We start from the raw sequence: 20,679 nt of genomic DNA on the forward strand, positions 1-20,679 counted from the left end.
TGCTCTGGATGTTGGAAAAATGAACCTTATGAATTTTAATGCCTTTTACTTTTGACATTGATTTATGTTTTGTACAGCTGTACTTTTCTATACACTGATATAAATAAACAAGCATCCTTAATAGAACATTTGGAGAATGCCTTGTTCTAAAGTGTTACTTCTTAAACATCAGCTGGAGGTTGTTTAAGTAATAATATTCAAAGTGTGTACACTTATCACAACAATTTGAAGTGACATAAAGATGTCTATAAATGTTTGTGTGTTTTACAGATTCAAACTCTTAGGTATGAAAACAGTGTTCAAATAAAGCTGCTAGAGGTGCTTTCAAACACTGCCAAAAACAAAGATGACATGATGATAATCTAATAGACTTAGAGCTAGCATCTGACAGTGAGTCATTTAGATATGAGGTGTTGGGCTCATTCAAGGGCAAAGCTTGGCCTCTACGATGGGGGAACAGAGGACACAGAAAGGGATATTTTTCTGTACTCTTTCTGTTTATGATTTATGCATCATTAGATGACATCTTAATGAACTTGACTTTATTCACGTAACAGACATTTAAAAACAAGTTCTGTGGAAGTTGTAAGGCACCCAGACAGCACAAACTTCCTTTCTCTACTTCTTCATGGGACCAACCAACTTTTCAATGATCTTAATCTTACTTTCTCTCATTAGTAGGTGATGACCTCAAAGGGAAGGGAAGGTCTCCATCATAAAGAGATTTTGGTACATGTTGCCCCGAACTCTGTTATTTAGGGGTCTCAGTGATCAAAGAATGTTCACAGAAATGCAAGTGTCCATGTGTTATTATGAACTATTCATATATTTAGCAGGTATGATTTTTACTCCACAAAATGCAGTGAAGAGAACTATCCCATTCATTTATTTTGTGAGTCAGTTAATACGCTCTGAGTCCCCACATACCCGGCTGGCAGGAAATAAAAATTTCTAAACATTTTTAGGGGAAACTTTTCACTCTTGTTAGGGCAGTAAAAGAACCTCAGTGGTCTCCTGAACGCCGGAACATTTTGGAGAAAGTCTTGAGTGTTCAGCTGGTACTGATCACTAATAATATTATCCAGCCTTCACGATCCATGCACTGTAAACTCTCCCAATGAAAGAGAAGACATGTCGTATACAATTAAATTCCGAATCCCCAAATTATCTTTTTCAAGGTTAGTCTTCTGTGAAATGGTGGGCATTGTATACGTGAAATCTTTTGTATGGTTTCTCAGCAGCAAAGAACTAAGGAATTGACAAATCACTGGAAGCCCATATGGCAACTGAGGAAAAGATATCCTGCCCTAAGACACTTAAGCTTCCTCTGCTGTAAATTGTCTCCAAAGTGAATGGTGTCCCCTAATTGAAAAAGACCGCATGACTGCATACGGCAGTTCGGTAGAGCTTAGAGATTTCTTTTTAATTTTGTTCTTCTCGGCACTACAAATGTTCGAATTATGGAGCTGAAAGAGACTTTATGATAATTTGACAGTTAGGAAACTGAAACACAACAGGTAAGATGAGTAGTCAAATGTATTGGTAGTTGGTGAAAGCCGTAGAATTAGGACTTGTATCTCCTCACTCCTTTGCTGCCAGCTGCCGTATTTTTCCATAGATAAAATTCTAAAACACAAATATTGGCTTAAAAAATTCTGAGCAAAACAAAAATAATAAACATATGAATATGAGAAAGTTAACTTCATTATCCAAAGTTTCATCCCATTAAAAATAACAAAAACAAGTTCTCTATGCTGTTTAAAACACAGCTACTTTTCCAGAAGCAAATGTACATGCAACCTCTAGGAATGTGTTTTGTTTGGAGAAGGATGCTCCTGGGTAAGTAGTGGTATGATATTAGGGTCTGTATGGTACATAAGATGCTAAAAGCCGTGGCACCTTTTCTTAAGGGCTTCCCTCCACAGAGTTACTGAAGCGTGGACAGAAGTTAGCCACAGCCACTTGCTAGGGCTAGGAAACGTGTCTCCAATGACCTGCATTATTTAAAAAATAGTTAATGGCCATCTTGGAGCTGCAGTTTCATTATCATTGTCTCTCTTCAGCTTAGCACAGCCAGTCCACTTCTCCCCCAGCTTTTACTCTCTTGATTTTCCTTTTAGTCGTTTGTGAGACCAAAGCAGGTTCAATGTCACTTTTGAAGGTACCTAATGATGCTGATGGAATCAGCAATACAATTAACAAGGAACAAATGGTGTAGCTCTTGGTGTAAGCATCCTCCTTTGTCCTTTATGTATGTTTGCTTTTGATGAAAAATGACGCAGACTCTCTGGGTTCAGGGACTTAATAGCTTCTTCTTTCAATAGAGGGTAATTCTTCCAAGGGCAGAACAAATTACATAGATTTATTACATTTTTACTCAGTCCATCTATACTCTACCTCATGCTTTGCAAAATAGAGTATTTTGTTCTCCATTAAAGTCTTTAACTTTTTTCTAGAACTACCTTATTTTTTATACTTTAAAGAGTCACTTGGGCTATGGAGACCGGTGCTTTGAAGAGATTTTATATTTTGAATAGTTTCTGTGCATAGAATGCTGGATAGTAAAGAAAAGCCCAAGGACAGAATATATATATATTTTTTTAATAGGAAGAACTTCTGCCCCACCCCCATCTCACCTCTTATTTCTGTTTATCACGTGCATTCTTCTCTTTACCAAATCAATCTTCTTTCATCCCCCATCTTCCATTCAGGTCCCAGAAAAGGGCAAAATCACCTCACAGGCCTCAGAATCTAGTTATTATCCAAACAGGAACATTTATAATATCTAACTAGAAAAATGAGGTAAACAAAATGTAAGTACAGTACATTGCCTCAATTTTATATGATGAAATGGGAACAATAAAGCTTGTAAGGTTGTAAAAGTAGCATAATAAACATCATTATGCATCTAATGGGATGGGAATTAAGGGTGGTAGATTGCTTGTTCTAGGCGTGACATTCTTTCTTCTTAGCCACCTTGCATTACCAGGAAAATAGAACACTGAAATGACTGTACTTACTGGCCACAGGATGCTAAGTGCAGGCCCTGGACTTCTTTACTTACTAAGTAATCTGAGACAACATCATGCAAGAGCTGTGAGCTTTGTTTGTTAGGAAGGGAGTACTGTATTCTGCTCTTAAAAATCATGAGAATGAGACAATTGGAGAACATTCCTCCGCCCCCTCCATCCCTAATATATCTTCTTTCTTTCTTTTGATTGACATCAACCATGAGACTAGTTGACAAAATTATGCAATTTGTGACATTTTTTTTCCCCTGCTACAAAATTTCCATTGAATTTGGCAACATTAAACCCTAAGCACTTCTTTTTCAAATCTCTGGTCTCCCCAGTGGTCTTTCCTTCCTCAGCCTAGTGTAGGGTAAGGGAACAGAATTCCTTGGTTAGCCGCCTGGGGAATTTTCTCACAACTTGTCCCATGAGCAGTTTAACCATGTGAACCAAACTGTCTAGTCACAAAATCAGGCACTAATGAGTTCCTGTTTCTTAATTTGATTATCTGGATTAACTGATATTGAGGGACTTTCCTCCTCTTTAATAAGAACAGCTTTCTCATAGAAATTTTCCAATATGGGATGGATTGTCTCATTATAGCTGCTGAATTATAAGTGGTGAAAATGAACTGATATTTCAGTTCAGTCAAAACAGCAGATCTACTTTCTATCTGTGACACATTCTGATAGAGCATAGAAAAAAAGGACCAAATCATTGGTTGACATGCATGAGGTGCAGTATGATTTCCTCTAGCCTCAAGACATATGACTCAATGATATTTTTTTGTGAATAATATATATAATACTGTTTTTAAAAATCTGCTTCCCAACCTAAGTGTCCATCAGCAGAAGAATGGATAAAGAAGATGTGGCACGTATATACAATGGAATGTTACTCAGCCATAAAAAGAAACGAAATTGAATTATTTGTAGTGAGGTGGATGGACCTAGAGTCTGTCATACAGAGTGAAGTAAGTCAGAAAGAGAAAAACAAATACTGTATGCTAACACATATATATGGAATCTAAAAAAAGAAAATGGTTCTGAAGAACCTAGGGGCAGGACAGGAATAAAGATGCAGACGTAGAGAATGGACTCGAGGACACGGGGAGAGGGAAGTGTAAGTTGGGACGAAGTGAGTGAGTGGCGTGGATATATATACACTACCAAATGTAAAATAGATAGCTAGTGGGAAGCAGCCGCATAGCAAAGGGAGATCAGCTCGGTGCTTTGTGTCCACCTAGAGGCTTCCAAAGAGGGTTCTTCAAATATATGACATGAACTAGCATATCCCCTTCAACAATTTTTCTTGCCCAGCTTAAGACATGATCAGCTGTTATTTGTGATGTAGTTTCTAGGTCCCTATCAATCCTAGGCTCTCACTGGACATTATGGAGCATATGTTCAGCTCATTTAAAAACCTTTGCATATGAACTGCTTTCAGTACAGGTATTATATTTTTTTAGATTATTTTAACAAAATGGTTATTTTGTAAACACTTACACAGGAGTTTTAAATTACATTGGTTATTTTCACTGAGATTTAAACTCAGTATTCTAGCTAAAAGAGATTTTTAAAAATTCTCATTACTTCTTTCAGCATTAACTCTCCCTACCAACTTTAGAATATATATAAATGTCATCAACATGATTTTCATATCTTTGTCTAAATTATTCATTGAATATTAAATATTGATACAAATTTTGAACAGAACATGAAAAAGGCAGGAGCCTAGGGAATATCACTATAGATGATCCCTCTAGAATGGTGTTTTTTAGTCTTAATTAATATAGTATTTTTTTAAGGAGAAAAATTGTTTATCCTCAGTGTTAGGTTTTTATAATTATTGATGAAATATATGCAAATATATTTATATGCATAATACATACAGTTACAAGAACAGAAATTTACAAATTGTTCAAGACAGAAATAAGATTAACAACATTCATTAAAAGAAGTGGACATTTTTTTTCATATTGACTATAAGGCAGTGATATTATACTTAAGCAGAAATATTACCTTAGTATGTAGTTTTAATTTCATCAGTTTCTTGACTATTAATAGTGGAAATAGTTGCCTTGTACCCAACTTTAATGGGAATTCTTCTAATGCTTCGTCAGTGTGTACAAAGTTTGCTTTAAAGTTTTGATAAAAGTATTTTAACAGGTTAAGGATGTGTCTTGCTGTTTTTAGGTTGTAAAGTATATGTATGTACATATGTTTGCATGATGTATGTATGTATATATCTGTGCATATGTGCATGTAGGTGCATTTACATACAGACATCTTTGAGAGAGATGGAATTTTATTTAATGTCAATGATATGGTTTTTCTTTTTCAATATATTACCGTGTTGACCACGATATAAAATTATTCATTTTTCAATCTCTTATTAGAGTTACTTTGATAATAATTTATTTGGAATTTTGCACGTATACTCCTAAATGAGGTTGGCCTTTTATTTTCTATCCCTGTACAGTTCTTCCTTCTCTGGTTTTCATATCAAAGATGTATTAGTCTCATGAATAATTTTGGTAGATTTCTTTCTTATTCTATTGTATAGAAAATTTTAAGGAAGTATTATCTCTTTCTTGAAGGCTTTGGTGAACTCCACATGTATAACAATTTGAGTCCAATGCATTTTTGTGGGGAAAGGACAGCAAAAGAGATATTTTAGTACTGCTTTAATTACTTAAAAGGTTTTTGCTGTACATATCTTAGCAAGGCATAATTGATACACAATAAACAGAACATATTTAGAGTGTACAGTTTAGTAAGTTTTGACATACAAACACACGCACACACACACACACACACACGCAGAGGAAGCTATCACCATAATCAAGACAATCAGCATATCATCACACTTCTACCTGTCCCTGAGTACTCAGGCAACCACTGCACTATTTTCTTTCAGTACAGATTTTTTTTTTTTTTTTTTTTCTTTTTGCGGTACACGGGCCTCTCACTGTTGTGGCCTCTCCCGTTGCGGAGCACAGGCTCCGGACGCGCAGGCTCAGCGGCCATGGCACACGGGCCCAGCCGCTCCGCGGCATGTGGGATCCTCCCGGACCGGGGCACGAACCCGTGTCCCCTGCATCGGCAGGTGGACCCTCAACCACTGCGCCACCAGGGAAGCCCCTCTGTACAGATTTGTTTGCACTTTTTATAATTTTGTGTAAATGGAATCACACATTATATACTCTTTTTCACAGGGTATGTGTGTGTCTGTCTTCTTTTACTCAGCATATTTATTTTGAGATCCATCAGTGTTTCTTGTATCAGTAGTCAACTCTTATATATTGCTAAGTAGTGTTCCAATGTATGCTTATACCACAATTTGTTTACCCATTCACCTGAAAGACGTTTGAGTTATTCAGTTTCTACCTATTACAAATACAACTGTTATAAGTATTCATGTGCAAGTCTTTTAATGGATATATGATTTTATTTATCTTGGGTAAATACCTAGGGTAAGAATGGCTAGATCATTTGGTATGTGTGTGCTTAAACTTAAATTGCCAAATTGTATTCTAGGGTGGTTATATGATTTTTCATTCCCACCAGCATTGCAGGAGAGTTCCAGTTGCTCCACATGGTCAGCAACACTATGTATAGTCAGTCTTTTAAATTTTAGCCATTCTAATAACTGTATAGGGGTATCTCATTGTGTCATTTGAATCTACGTAATGAAAATGATGCTGAGTACATTTTTATGCACTTATTTGCCAACCATATATCTTTGATAAAGTGTTTACTCAAAACTGTTGTCCATTTATTTGTATTGGGTTGTTTCTTATTCAGTTTTGAGAATTCTTCATATATTCTGGATACAAGTCCTTTGTCAGATAGATGATTTCCAAGTGTTTTCTCCAGGTCTGTGACTTGTCTTTTCATACCCTATACAATGTCTTTTAAAGGGCAGAAATTTTTAATTTTGAAGAAGCCCAGTTTATCAGTTTTCTTTTATAGATCATATTTTTATGACCTAAGAAAGCTTTGCCTAACCCAAGCACATAAACGTTTTCCTTTATGTTTTCTTCTAGAAATTTCATAGTTTTACATTTAGGTTTATGATCTATTTTCAGTTGATATTTTATGGTGTGAAATTTGTGTGTGTGTGTGTGTGTATGTGTGTGTATGGATGGATATAAAATTGTTTCAGTACCACAACTTACTGAAAAGACTATCCCCTCTCAACTGAATTGCCTTTGAACATTTGTCAAAAATTAGTGTATATATATGTGTGTGTGTGTGTGTGTGTGTGTGTGTATATACACACACACACACTGAGATGTATATATACACATATACATATATATACATATATTTATATGCCTTTGTTGTCTTGATTGGCATAGCATTATAACATGTCTTTAAATCAGGTAGTGTTAATCCTCCAGTTCTGCTTTTCTTTTTAAAAGTTGTTTTAGCTATTAGATAGAGGAGGTCTTTGATTTTTCCACGTGAACTGGAGAATGAATTTGTCAATTTTCTCAAAATGGCTGCTGAGATTTTGACTGGGATTGCATTGAATCATGACCAGCTTGGAAAGAACTGACATTTAAATGATATTGAGCTTTCCAATCCATTTGCCTAACATATGGCTCCCCTCATTTTGTCTTCTTTTCTTTCTCTCAGCAGTATTTTGTAGTTTTCAGTGTACAGATAGCATACATATTTTGTCAGGCACATTGCTAAGTATTTGAGATTTTTGATAATACTCTATAAATGGTATTTTTTTTCAATTTTAAAGTATTTGTTGTTAGAATATAGAAACATAATTAGCTGTCATAATTGATTATATGCCCTGAAACTTTGCAAGGCAAATTTATTACTTGTAGTAGCTTTTGAAAAAGATATTTTAGTATTTTATACAATTGTTTTATCTGAAAATAGATTTAATTCTTCCTTTTCAATCTATATGCCTTTTATTTATTTTGAAAACCTTATTGAAATGGCAAGAATTTCTAGTATAATACTAAATAGAAGTGTGACAGAAGACATCTTTGTTTGTCACTTGAACTTAAGGGGAAAGCATTCAGTCTTTCACCATTAAGTATAATGTTAGCTGTAGGATTTTTGTCAGTGCCCTTTGTCAAATTGAAAAAGATTCCCCTACAGCAAGTTTTCTGAAATTTAAAAAAAAATCAAGAATGACTGATGGATTTGGTCAAATTTTTTTTCGTATCTATTGAGATGATCATATGTCCTTTTTTTTAAATTATGTTTTTGTAGTGAATTAGATTGATTTTCAAATATTGAACTCATCTTGTAATTCTGAGATAAACCCAACTGGTTCATTGTGATAGGCAGAATTCTAAGACGACCCCTGAGATTCTCCACCTCTTTGTGTACACAGTGTCCCCTTAAAAATTGATGGGACTGTGAACAGGATGTAAGATAGTCACTCCCTAGATTATGTTAGATTATATAGAAAATCATTGTAGCTGCCTAGAGAGATTCCAATGTTGGCTTTGAAAAAATGAGTTGCCATGTCGTGAAAGGGCCATTCTGCTAGGGGACCTTAGGGCAGCCTCTAAGAGGTGAGAGTGACCTCAGACAATAGCTAGCAAGAAAATGGGGGCATCAGTTTTACAACCACAGGAAATTAGTTTTGCCATTGACCTGAATAAACTTGGAAGAGGACTATGAGCCTCAAGTGAGACTGCAGCCCAGGTTGACACCTTGGTGTCTGCCTCATGAGATCTTGAACAGAGGACCCAGCTAACCCATGTCTGGCCTTCTGACTTACAGATACTGTGAGATAATAAATTTGTGTTGATTTAAGCCACTAAATTGGTGGTAATTTGTTATGCAGCAAAAATAGACAACTAATACAGTCACAATATATCTTTTTATATACTGTTAGGTTGATTTACTAAACTTAAGAACATTTTCATATATGCTTAAGAGGGATATTTCTTTTCTTGTTAATGTCTTTATCTGATTTTAGTATCTGGGTTATTCAGGCCTTATAAAATAAGTTTAGAAATATTGTCTCTCTTTCACTTTTCTGGAAGACTTTGAATAGAATTTCTTCTCTGGATTTTTGGTAAAATTCACCAGTGAAGCTATATGGGCCTGGAGTTTTCCTTGTGGGAAGGTTTTAAACTACAGATTCAATTTATGTTAATAGGATGACTCATGCTACCTATTTCTTCTTGAATCAGGATTGTGGTGTGTCTTTCATGGAATATGTCCATTTCATCCAAGTTGTAAAATTTATTGGCAGGAAGTTGTGTATAATATACCCTTATTATCATTTGAATATCTATAGAATCTGTAGCAATGTCATTTATATCATTGTGGATATTGGCAGTTTGTGTATTTTCTCTTTTTTTCCTGATCAGTGTGGTTAAAGGTTTATCAATTTTATTGATCTTCTCAAGGAACCAGCTGTTGGTTTTACCAATGTTCTCTATTGTTTTTCTGTTTTCTTTTTCAATCATTTGTACTTTGATCTTTACTATTTCCTGTCTTTTGTTTACTGTTGGTTTCATTTTCCCCCTTAATTTCTTAGTCCAAGCTAAGATATTTAGTTTGAGAACTATTTTATCTCAGTACTATTTATAACATCATCCTACAATTTTGGTATGTCTTTATATTTTTATTTAGTTCAAAATAATTATTTCTCATTTTGATTTCTTCTTGTCCTTATTTATTATTTAAAAGTGAGTTATTTAATTTCCAAATATTTGAGAATTCTCTTTGTATATTTCTGTTATCTATTTCTGATTTCATCCATTGTGGTCAGAAAATACACTTTGTATATTTTAAATCCTTTTATATTTACCAAGACTTGTTTTATGACCTAGAATATTGTTTGTCTTTTTTTGTCGTTGCTGCTGGCCATGCTGCTCAGCTTACAGGATCTTAGTTCCCCAACCAGGGACTGAACCTGGGCCCTGGCAGTGGAAGCGCCAAGTTGTAACCACTGGACCACCAGGGAATTCCCTAGAATATTGTTTATCTTGAAACATGTCCCATGCACACTTGAAAAGAGTATGTTTTGGGGTGGAATATTCTATAGCTATCAATTATTTGAAGTTGACAGTGTATATTCAGAACCTGAGCTACTGGGCAGTGTAATTTCAGAGTTTTATCAATTGTTCTATTTCTCCCTATGTCCTGGCACAAGCATTTTGCTTGAGGATATGATTCTGGTCTTTTGGGTAGAGATTTTCTAATCACTTTTCAACCAATGGCAGCATGTTTCTACCTCCTAGAACAATGCAATGAGCCCAATGCCACCTATCCAAAATGCTCAGAGTCTGTGGCCTAGGAACCCCTCCCTTCAGAGGCATTAAGATTCCAACTGTTAAAGGATTTACCTGTTCTGTATCGTCCTGTGCATTGCGGTACCTCAAATCCAGGCCCACTATGAGTATAGATTTTCTTCATTTCTATCACCTGAAGATTTCCCTTTCTTGCTTTCAAACTTAGCTATAAATTTTTCATAACTTTTCAAATATTTTAACTAGTATGTCTATGTGTTTGATGTGAGGTGAAGGAGGCTTTTTGTATCTTCTCAGTCTGGTATTTGACTGAAAACTTCTAATCTATGTTTTTAAAAAATTTTTTTAAATTTTGGCTACAATCACTCTAATTCAGAGAATTACTACTTGAATAAACATGTTTGACACGGTGACATTAATAATGTTAAACTTTTGTTTAATAATTTAGCACAATTAGACCTCTTTCTTACCAAATCCATCTTTGAAAGATTTTTAAATGGTAGTTTTAATGATGTGTCACTTAATAACATTGTAAAGCATTCTTGTTCATGTTAAAATATGGTTTTGCTATCTTTTTGGTATTATTAAAAATGAATTTAGATGAATTTCCTGTTCTCTTATTGCTAGAATAAGAGACAGAAATGGAAAAGGAATTAATTGAGTATCTCTCTTATTCCGACTGCTAATGAACTATTGGTAATTACAAGAACAGGATTAGTTGTCCTATGCACAGGTCCTTCTGACTTTGGCTTGTCAATAAAACCATATGATGTGTGATGCCTCAATACCTCTGCAACTTCTATTCAAATTACTTTGAAAATTTAGTTCATACACTATGTTTCAGCTTTATTTGTCCTTCCTTTGGCACATGCATACAACTATATACACAGATGCAAACATAGGCAGTGAAATTGCATTACCTGGTACTTAATTACAACACCAGTGTTTGAATAATTCAGAGTAAGTTTATATTAATTTTTATAATTAAAATTAAGCCACAGAATTCTAAATTTTATTTAAGACTACTTTTTGAGAAATATTGTTTTAGGCTCTAGCATATATTTTTCAATGAAGAACAGGAGAGTAAGCCTACTAAGAACTTTGTCATTATACTGTGAATGAAGACAAATCACATGGGAACATTATAAACTTCTCAGATTTGCCCCTGCACCAACATTTGGTTCTCTTGGTGTCATATTCTCCCTAATTAGTCAGCATGCCATTTAGACTGAGCCTCTCTGTCTTCGGGAGTGGTAAATCAGGTAAGATTAGGATTTTTTAAAAGTTGGAGAGTTTCAATGAGGATGACATAGTAGTTCATCTTAATACAATCCCCCTCCTCTATTCTTTAGACATGCAGTAATATTAAATGAAATATTGAAGATATAACCAGAAAGACATAGCTTGTCTCAAATATTATACAAAATTCACTGTATGCATATGAAATAGAACAGCTATGTAAGGTGGTGAGTTAGGGTAAAATTTGGGCCTTCTGGTCTTCAGGACAGATGTAGGCAGTAGTATCTGAAAGTTTACTAGAGACAAAATGTGCCACAGTAAGTAGAGTCTGGAGGCTGGGATATGCTCCTGCTTACTAAAGGAGGCTGAAAAATTGCTGACTTACTGATTGGGGTCTGGTTTTAGAGGAAGCTTTGGGCTTAGGGAGACAGGGAAAGACAGAGCCTCAGGATGAGAAACTGATTCAAACAATTTACTGGCTAACTGACTGGATCTACTGATATTATTACCTAATTACTTGGTGTAGGAGTCCCCAAATGCCATTTTAAAACTTGAGGGTAGAACAGGGGCCCAGCACATCAGGCAGAAGCCATCACAAAATACCAGATCCAGAGGAAAAGAGAAACAAAAACAAGAACAAAATGAACTGATACATTATTCTTCAAAAATATTTACTCCCTCCCTCCTACCATGTAAGAAGGAGATTTCCTCACCTCACTATGTTGGGCTTGATTTATGTGATATTCTTAGATCAAGGGGATATCAGCAGGTGTGATACAAGCAGAAGCGTGACTTGTGCACGTAAGGTTGGGCTACCCTCCTTGAGTTCCCTTCATGGCCATGAAAACATGAAGATAAAAGAAATGCAAATCAGACATGAAGCCAAGCCCAGCCAAACACTTCTTAGATCCAAGCCCCCCACTGACGACCTATAAATCCATGAGTGAGAATAAGTGGTTGTTGTTTTAAAGCACTGAGATTTGGGAATCTGAACATTATTGTGGTGATAGCTAAATACACTAAGAAAAACCAAAAAGATATTCCACTTAAAATGACTGCAACACAAAAGTCTAAAATGTATGTAGAGCCTACAAGCACATGTAATCTTAATAAGGACATGAAAGAAAATAGAAAGTTGAGTAATTAATTCACTCTGATGAAATAAATTTATGATAGTTGGACAAAGCTTTTAATATAATTATTGAGCTATATTAAATTATTTTAATAAATTAAAATAATTATTTTAGGATATTAAAGTAGATAAATAATTTAATAATAACTATTAAAAAAGAAGACATTTTAAAACAAAACCAGGACGGAATGAAATGGAGTTGGAAAGAAAAGCATACTATAACTCTTAGAAATAAAAAGCACAGCATTTGAAAATTTAAAAATCAATATAAAGGATAAACTCAAAACTAGAGTTGAAGACTGACTATTTCAGCCAATTTTAGCACAGAGTGAAAACGAGGAAAAAAAACTATTTATAAAATGAGAAATGTAGATTAAGAAATTCTTGTATATTGGGAGTTTACATACATACAACAGGAGTCTCAAAGGAGGAGAAAAATTTTATATGTGTTGTTTTTGTTTTGTTTTTTAACTTTTTATTTTATATTGGAGTATAATAACTCCAATATATATTGGAGTTATTTTATATTGGAGTATAATAAAAAGTATAATAACTTTTTATTTTATATTGGAATTGATTAATAATGTTGTGTTAGTTTCAGGTTATACATATACATGTATCTATTCTTTTTCAAATTCTTTTCCCATTGAGGTTGTTACATAATATTGAGCAGAGTTCCCTGTGCTGTGTTTAAAGGGAAAAACTTTCAGAATTTTCAAGATTTAAAGATATTCAGAATACTTGTATGATAAACTAAGATAAACCGTTCTATTTTGCAGGTAAAGTGAGGACCTTTCCTTTCAGATATCTGATGCAGAAAACATATTGTATTCAAACTTGCACATACACGTGTTAGATTTCATTAAAACATCTAGGGAATCCTCTTTTGGTGAGTAGATACCAAAAACCTACAATTATACATTTTAATAAGAATTGACAAGCTAAAGTTCAGGCCATAAGAGTCATGAGCTATAAGTAGTACTTTTTTAGGAAGAAAATTTTCTGTGGTTCTTTCCAGATTTCCATCCCATATATTATAATTTCAATACTTAAACAGAGACAGACAATCTTTTAGAACTTTTTAAATCATTCGAAGTCAATTCAACTTTGAAAATGTACACATTTCATTCCAGGACTTATGCATATGTAAATACAATATAAAGTGGTCGAAAAAAGATAAACATATACGAAACTAAAATTTTATCAGGTATGGCAAAAAAATTGCTAACAAATGCAAGGACTTATTAGAAAAAAAGGAAGCCAAAATATTTGACAGAAATAGTAAATTTAACCATATACTGTTAGATAAGAATACTAATCAAAACATTACAAAGACTTGTAAATAGAACTCTAATATCTAGCAACAATAACAAGTTCAGGAATGAGTTTATTCAATGAAGAATTAGACCCTGCTAGGGTTTCTTATTGCATTTAGAAGAAGGATAGATATATGTTAAATTGATTCATGGTTAACAGTGTATACTTTTTTAAAGGTCATCTAAAAGAATAGAATTAGAATATATAATTTCCAAAACAGGAGGAGGATAATTTAATAAAAATGAATACAGCCATAAGATCAAAAGAGTTTAAAGAAGAGGAAATTAAAAACAGAAACTATGAAAAAGGCCAAAATAAAGTGATAGAAAATATATTAACCAAAATAAAGTGGCATGGCAATATTTATATTTGAACCAAATAGACCTTAAATGAAAAACAATGTAAGAGTGAAATTGTATATAATATTTAAAGGAACAACCTGACAAGAAAATATAGCTATCATTAATTTGTAAGTACCTATCAGCATAACTCAAATATGGATGTAACTCATAAATGGACAGAATTAGAGGCTGACTTCTAGAATAGTGGTATGAGGCATTCAGGGAAAGCTCTCTCCCAGACAAACGTCTTTTAAGCCGGTCAAAATTAGCAAAGGTAATCATTTAAAGTCTCCTGGAGGTTGACTGAAGGGCTTACAGCAAGTTTGGAAGCATATATTCAGCAAAATGTACAGAAATTCAATAAGAACAATGAGGGGCCACGACATTCAAGCTACAACTGCACCCCTCTCCAACAGCTTCTGCCTTACAGAAGAACTGTTCCAGCTGGCTCAGCAGCCAAGTAGAAGTTCCCATCTCCCACAGCTCCCTAGGGTAAAAGAGCTATTCTGGGTGGGTTTGGCAGCCAATGAACATTGGCAGTTTCCATTTTCCACAGCGATGTCCTGTGGCAAGTGTATATTGAGTGACTGGAGGCAGCCAGCCATGCCTGTTCCTCCACTGAAGCTCTAACTAGTTAGGAGATATAGGCAGAGAAGTTGGTGAAGAAAGCAGCTTCACTTTCCTGTTGATCTGTGTTGAAGGAAGCTGCTCTGGTGGGTTTAGCGGGTCAGTGATAGTGCCTATTTCTCCCAGTTTTCTAGAGCAGAAGACCTATTCTGGATAATTTTGGCAACTGTGAACACCAGTCAATCCTATCCTCCCTGGGTCTGGGCTGCAGAGGATCCATGGTGACAGCAGCCAGTGGTGACACCACTTCCCCCTAGTTACACACTCCCATAGCTCCTACTCCACAGGGAGAATCTAGGTGGTGTGGCCATTGAAGAGAAAGTTCCTTATCTGCCCCAGCTGGTGCTCCTTAGCACCTCCCAGGGTATAGTCAAAGTAAGACACAGAAGCTGGCAATACCTTGCCCTTGCAAAGGGGCCCAAATTCAATCAGATCAGACTGTGGAGCAATTCATGACCCAGCACACTGATGAGGGAAAGAGACAATGAAAGAGCCTGGCTAAAGCCAGAGACATACCCAGTGTTCAGGAAGACCATGTAGTCAAATCTGTGTCCTCTGAGGAGTGATAAGAATCTGCACACTTTGTGGGAAATAAGCTTCACTGAACTAGGCTAGTCAACAGACAACAAACAACAACAAAAAAACCAACAGACCAGCAAACAACAGCAGACCTCCGAAGGAGGATCATCATTCAGAATTGCTACAGTAAATTATCTAAATTGTGCAGTTTAAAAAAAACATGAAACATGCAAAGAAAGAGAAAAATATTGATCCATACACAAGAAAAATAAGCAGACACTAGAATAATAGAAACTACCTAAGAGGGGCCCCAGATGTTGGGCTTGGCAGAAAAATACTTAAAACAGCTGTTATAAACATGATGATCAAAGATCTAAAGAAAACCATATTTTTAAAAATGAAAGGAAGGTATGATGCCACCATCTCATCAAATAGAGAACATCAATAAAGATACTACAAAGATAACAAAATGGAAGTTCTGGAATTGAAAAATATAATAATGAAAATGAAGAATTCTCTAAAGGGGCTCAACAGTAGATCTGAGCTAACAAAAGAAACAACAAACTTGAAGATGGGTAATAGAGATTATGCGTCTGAAGAACAGAGAAAAAATGAAAAATAAACAGACCCTCAGAAAAATGTGGGACACTTATTAAGCACACAGACATATGTAATAATGGGAATACCAGAAAGAGAGGAGGGTGGGAAAGGATCAGAAAAATACTTTTTAACAATGGCTGAAAACTACTATGGGGCTGAAGAGTAAATTTGAGGAGACAGATCAGTGAACTGGTACTCTCATTACGTTTATATTGGTTAGCTAATTGACGTCCCACAATTCTCTGAGGCCATGTTCAAATTTTCCTACCACATGGAAACTTTAAAAAATTCCTATGCTGGATGCAGCTAGAGATTATCATACTAAGTGAAGTAAGTCAGAAAGAGAAAAACAAATACCATATAATATCACTTATATGTGGAATCTAAAATGTGACACAAATGAACCTATCTATGAAACAGAAAGAGAGTCGTGGACATAGAGAACAGACTGATGGTTGCCAAGGGGGAGGGGTTGGGAGAGGGATGGAGTGGGAGGTTGGGGTTGGTAGATGTAAGCTTTTATATATAGAAGGGATACACAACAAGATCCCACTGTATAGCACAGAGAACTATATTCTATATCCTATGATCAACCATAATGGAAAAGAATAGTAAAAAAAAGGATATATATATATATATATATATATATATATATATATATATATACAACTGAATCACTTTGCAGTACAGCAGTAATTAGCACAACATTGTAAATCAACTGTACTTCAATTAAAAAAATTCCTATGCTATATGTTCTAATCTCCTGAGGTAAAATGTCACTTGCCTTACTGAGAAGATACAAATCAATTGAAGAAGTCAATTTTATGCCATCAAACTTTTTACCTATTTTATCCAGGCAGTTAGCTATCTTGTGATTGTTCACTTTTATATTTGAAACACACACACAAACTCACATATACAGATACTCACACAGGTTCATATTCACACAATTCTTTGTGGGTTCCTAGTTTTGTTGTTTTTGCCAGTCTAAGTCCATTCTCATTTTAATATCTTCAATATTACTACTTTTCAATACGTGACCGAAATTTTCTATTCATACTCAGTTGTATGCTAGTAAATTTATTGTTGGCATATTTTTTAAATTCTTGAAATAAAGTTAGATTAAACTTATCCATTCTACCTCTAGAAGACTTTGACTATGGTAGACTCATTATGCTAGTTCTAAAGTCCATCTAAGTCTCTTTTTTCCCACTAATTAGGTTTACCAGTAATTCTGCAGATAGCGTGTGTATACGAGTGTGAGTGCAGATGGATTTGAATGCTCCAAAGAAATTTTATAATCTTCTAAATAAGGTCTAGCATTGTAGCTTCTTGGCTTTGATGACCTTTTCATGGGATCAGAGTTGTTAGTTCCATGGCATGAAGAAACAAGGAAGAGAGAACTTCAGGACTTAGGATTGACTCCTCAAGGCATATAGGACCCATTCAGGTTGAAAGAAGTATAGCTGATTCTTGTTTCGATAGACATATTTGCCTTTATAAAGTATGATGCCACATTTTCAAATTCACAACATTGTTAATCAGCATGTAGTGTATGTAAAAACCTACAGAGACTTTTTCTTCTTCCCCTTTCCCGTACTTATCTCCCTCCTTCTCTCCCCTTCTTCCTTCTCTTTTTTTTCCTATTACTTCTCCCCACCCCCCATTTTCTATATTATCTTGATATTTTATTCTCTCCTTTTCCTTTTATTCTTTTTTTTTAATTCTCTTTTTTGACTAATTTGTTTCAAAGCATTTCTTTGTGATAAAATTATCTGGGAGAGGTTGTCTGTATCCATACAAAGTAGTGTTAAATGGATGAATCTCATTTCTGCTTTTGATTTTACTTCTGCAGAGTCCTTCACTGTGCCACCAAAGAATGGTGTCTTTGAATGGCATATGGGTAAGGAAATTCATTTTCCTTCGTCAAAAGCTATGCTTCAGTTGACCTATATAGACATATAGTGCAATTCCAATTATAGTAATTCTGCACACTGCAAGACACAGACATTATGCACTGAAGCATAATTACACATGAAAACACTTGAGAGAGTGTACCTAGTCCGTAAAGTTGGTGATGATCCTATTTCTCTCACTGGGATTTTAAACTCTCCCTAGGATATGACACTTTGGAACTATAAACTTCATAAAACAGGTGAAGCCATGGAGGCCAGAACAGTTCACCAACTGACCCATAGTCATAACACCCAAGAGAGAAGAGCCGTAGTAATTGTTCATGTTCATTCAGGCTTACCCAAATCTTCCTGACCAGATCTCAAGTGAGATAGTATTAAGTGCTGGCTCCTTCTTTATTGGAGAGTTTGATACATCAGTCTCAAGGTGTTATTTCTAAGACTTGAGAAGCTAGTTCTTGTGAACGGCCTCACGAAAGAAACAGTACTGGGTTTAAAGAAAGACTATGATGTGTGCTATAATCTAAAGACTTGTGTTTTAGAAATGACTTATTGATGCCCACTGGGTCCCTGGAACATATACATCTTTTGAGGCATAACTTGAGCCCTGAGTCTGTTTTCCATGGCTGGTTTATGGGAAAGCAACAGTGTGAAATTATTTAAAGACCATGTCAAGTCTAAGCAGAAAAAGAAAGAATGCTCTATAAAGGTTGCCAAGAAGGACAACTTGGAGCTACTAATTAGGAATGCCTGCTACCTGTTTGAAAGCTTTTTTTTTTCTAGTGTGAATTCCCATGTTTGATGTGAGAAAGTAGAGGGGAAATTTTTTTTTTAAAAAAGCAAAAAATCCTAGCTGACTCCATTGGCTTCTTGACTTGTAAATGTTTACCCTCAAACTGACTAAAATGATGATTACAGGAGCTTCGGAGAGTTGAAGAGGGAGCAAAGATATCTTCATTTAGAAGAGTGGAAGGCAGTTGGTGAGCAACTGTAGGAGAACAAAGATCATCTGCCATGAAAAGACTTATAATTATGAGAACATGAAGGCTCAGGATTCATTCTGAGGTAGTGACAAAACTCAGTGATAAGACTAGGACTTGGAAGAGTTCATGTTGAAGGGACTGAGTGGAGATGGGAGAGGGAGAGAGAGAGAAGTAAGGAGATAGATCGATTGACTGATAGATAGAACGATAGAGAGATAGATTGAGATAGGGAGGGAGAGAGGGAGTGGGGGGGGGAGAGAGAAACATGTAACAGAATCCCTACAGACCACCATGTAAGGCTTTACTTCCACTTAGAAGTATGAAAGTACCACATGTCAGCCAGCAGAAACTTGGGAAAGGATAGTTACCAGTTGAATTTTTAATGCAGAGCTATGGAAAGTGGTGGAACAGAGTGGGGAAAAACTCACAATAAAAAGGTCTCATACTGACAGTGACTTTTTGAGAGTAAAGGGGACTACAGAAGCATACATCTGCCCCTGTTGGGTGCTTATATAGGATAACTATTTTTTCCATCCAAATGCTACTTAGATTCCTACCTTTAAAAATATATATATACAAAGATCATCTGGGGCCAGGAACTTAAGCTGGCTGCTTAAACTCTTATCCAATGCCTGTTATTTTGTGTGACACCTACTGTCTCCTACGGATCCTATTTTTCTTGTTTTTTGAAGCCTGTCTTTGAACCTGTTGCCTCAGTAGAAACACTTGTGATGGCGTGGGGCTGTGAGCTATCTCAATGAATCTTTTTTTCTCTCTCTCCTTCTAACATCAGCAGGACAAGTTTTTTCCTCATGATGAGGCTTTTTTCTGTAGAATTAAGAACTTGATAAACTCAGATCCAGACTTATAGAAAAGTGCTCTATGATATAAAATAGTGGCTCAGGGCTTGGTGCTGGAATCCCGTAGTTCTGGTTTAAATTCAAATTACACCCCTTTGATAATCATGTGACCTTGGGCAAGTTCCTTAACCTCTTGAAGGCTCAGTTCCCTCATCCCTCAAAATTCTGGTAATAATAACATTTTGTCATAAGGCTATTGTGATGCTTAAATAAGGTAAGGTATATGTCATGCATTAGCATGGTGGCAGACTCATAGCAAGTACTCAATTAAATGTTGGCTGTGTATATGTGTATATATATGTGTGTTTATGTGTTTATCTGCCAGGAACAACTTTTAGCTTTACTCCTGTGATGCTGGATTAGGCCTGATCATGACAGATAGCAGCTTGCTCTTCAAGGCATAATTATAAATATGTGTAAAAAAATAAGACGCTTTGTAAGCAAACATAATAGTTTAATGTGTCATTTTGGAGACACTATTCCAGCATTTTGAAAAGAATGCCGTGGAACAAGTTAGACAATTCAGATAATAATAGATATTATGCAAAAAAAATTAGCTAAGATTAAGAAAGGCTGGCTTATACAAATTTAAAGTTTTTTTTTTTTCCTCTATAGGATTTCTCAGAGTTTTTAACTCATTAAAGGACATTGTGATATCCAAAAATGGAATATTTGGCTAGGAAGCACGTTTTTTTCAGAAATCTAATGGACCTAGACAGTCATTTTAGGTAAAGCTGTTTTATTTTCATTCCAGTTATATGACCACAGTTCAGGTCTCTTTTGGAAGGCTCTTGAAGGGATCACCTTGTGGTTCTGTGCCACTGAGGCTTAGTTTTTGTAATTTTTTTTTTATTACCAAAAATGGAATAAGTTTTTACCTTGACATCTTAATTTTTT

Source organism: Stenella coeruleoalba (genome assembly GCF_951394435.1).
Source record: "Stenella coeruleoalba genome assembly, chromosome: 2".
Taxonomy (NCBI): Eukaryota; Metazoa; Chordata; class Mammalia; order Artiodactyla; family Delphinidae; genus Stenella; species Stenella coeruleoalba.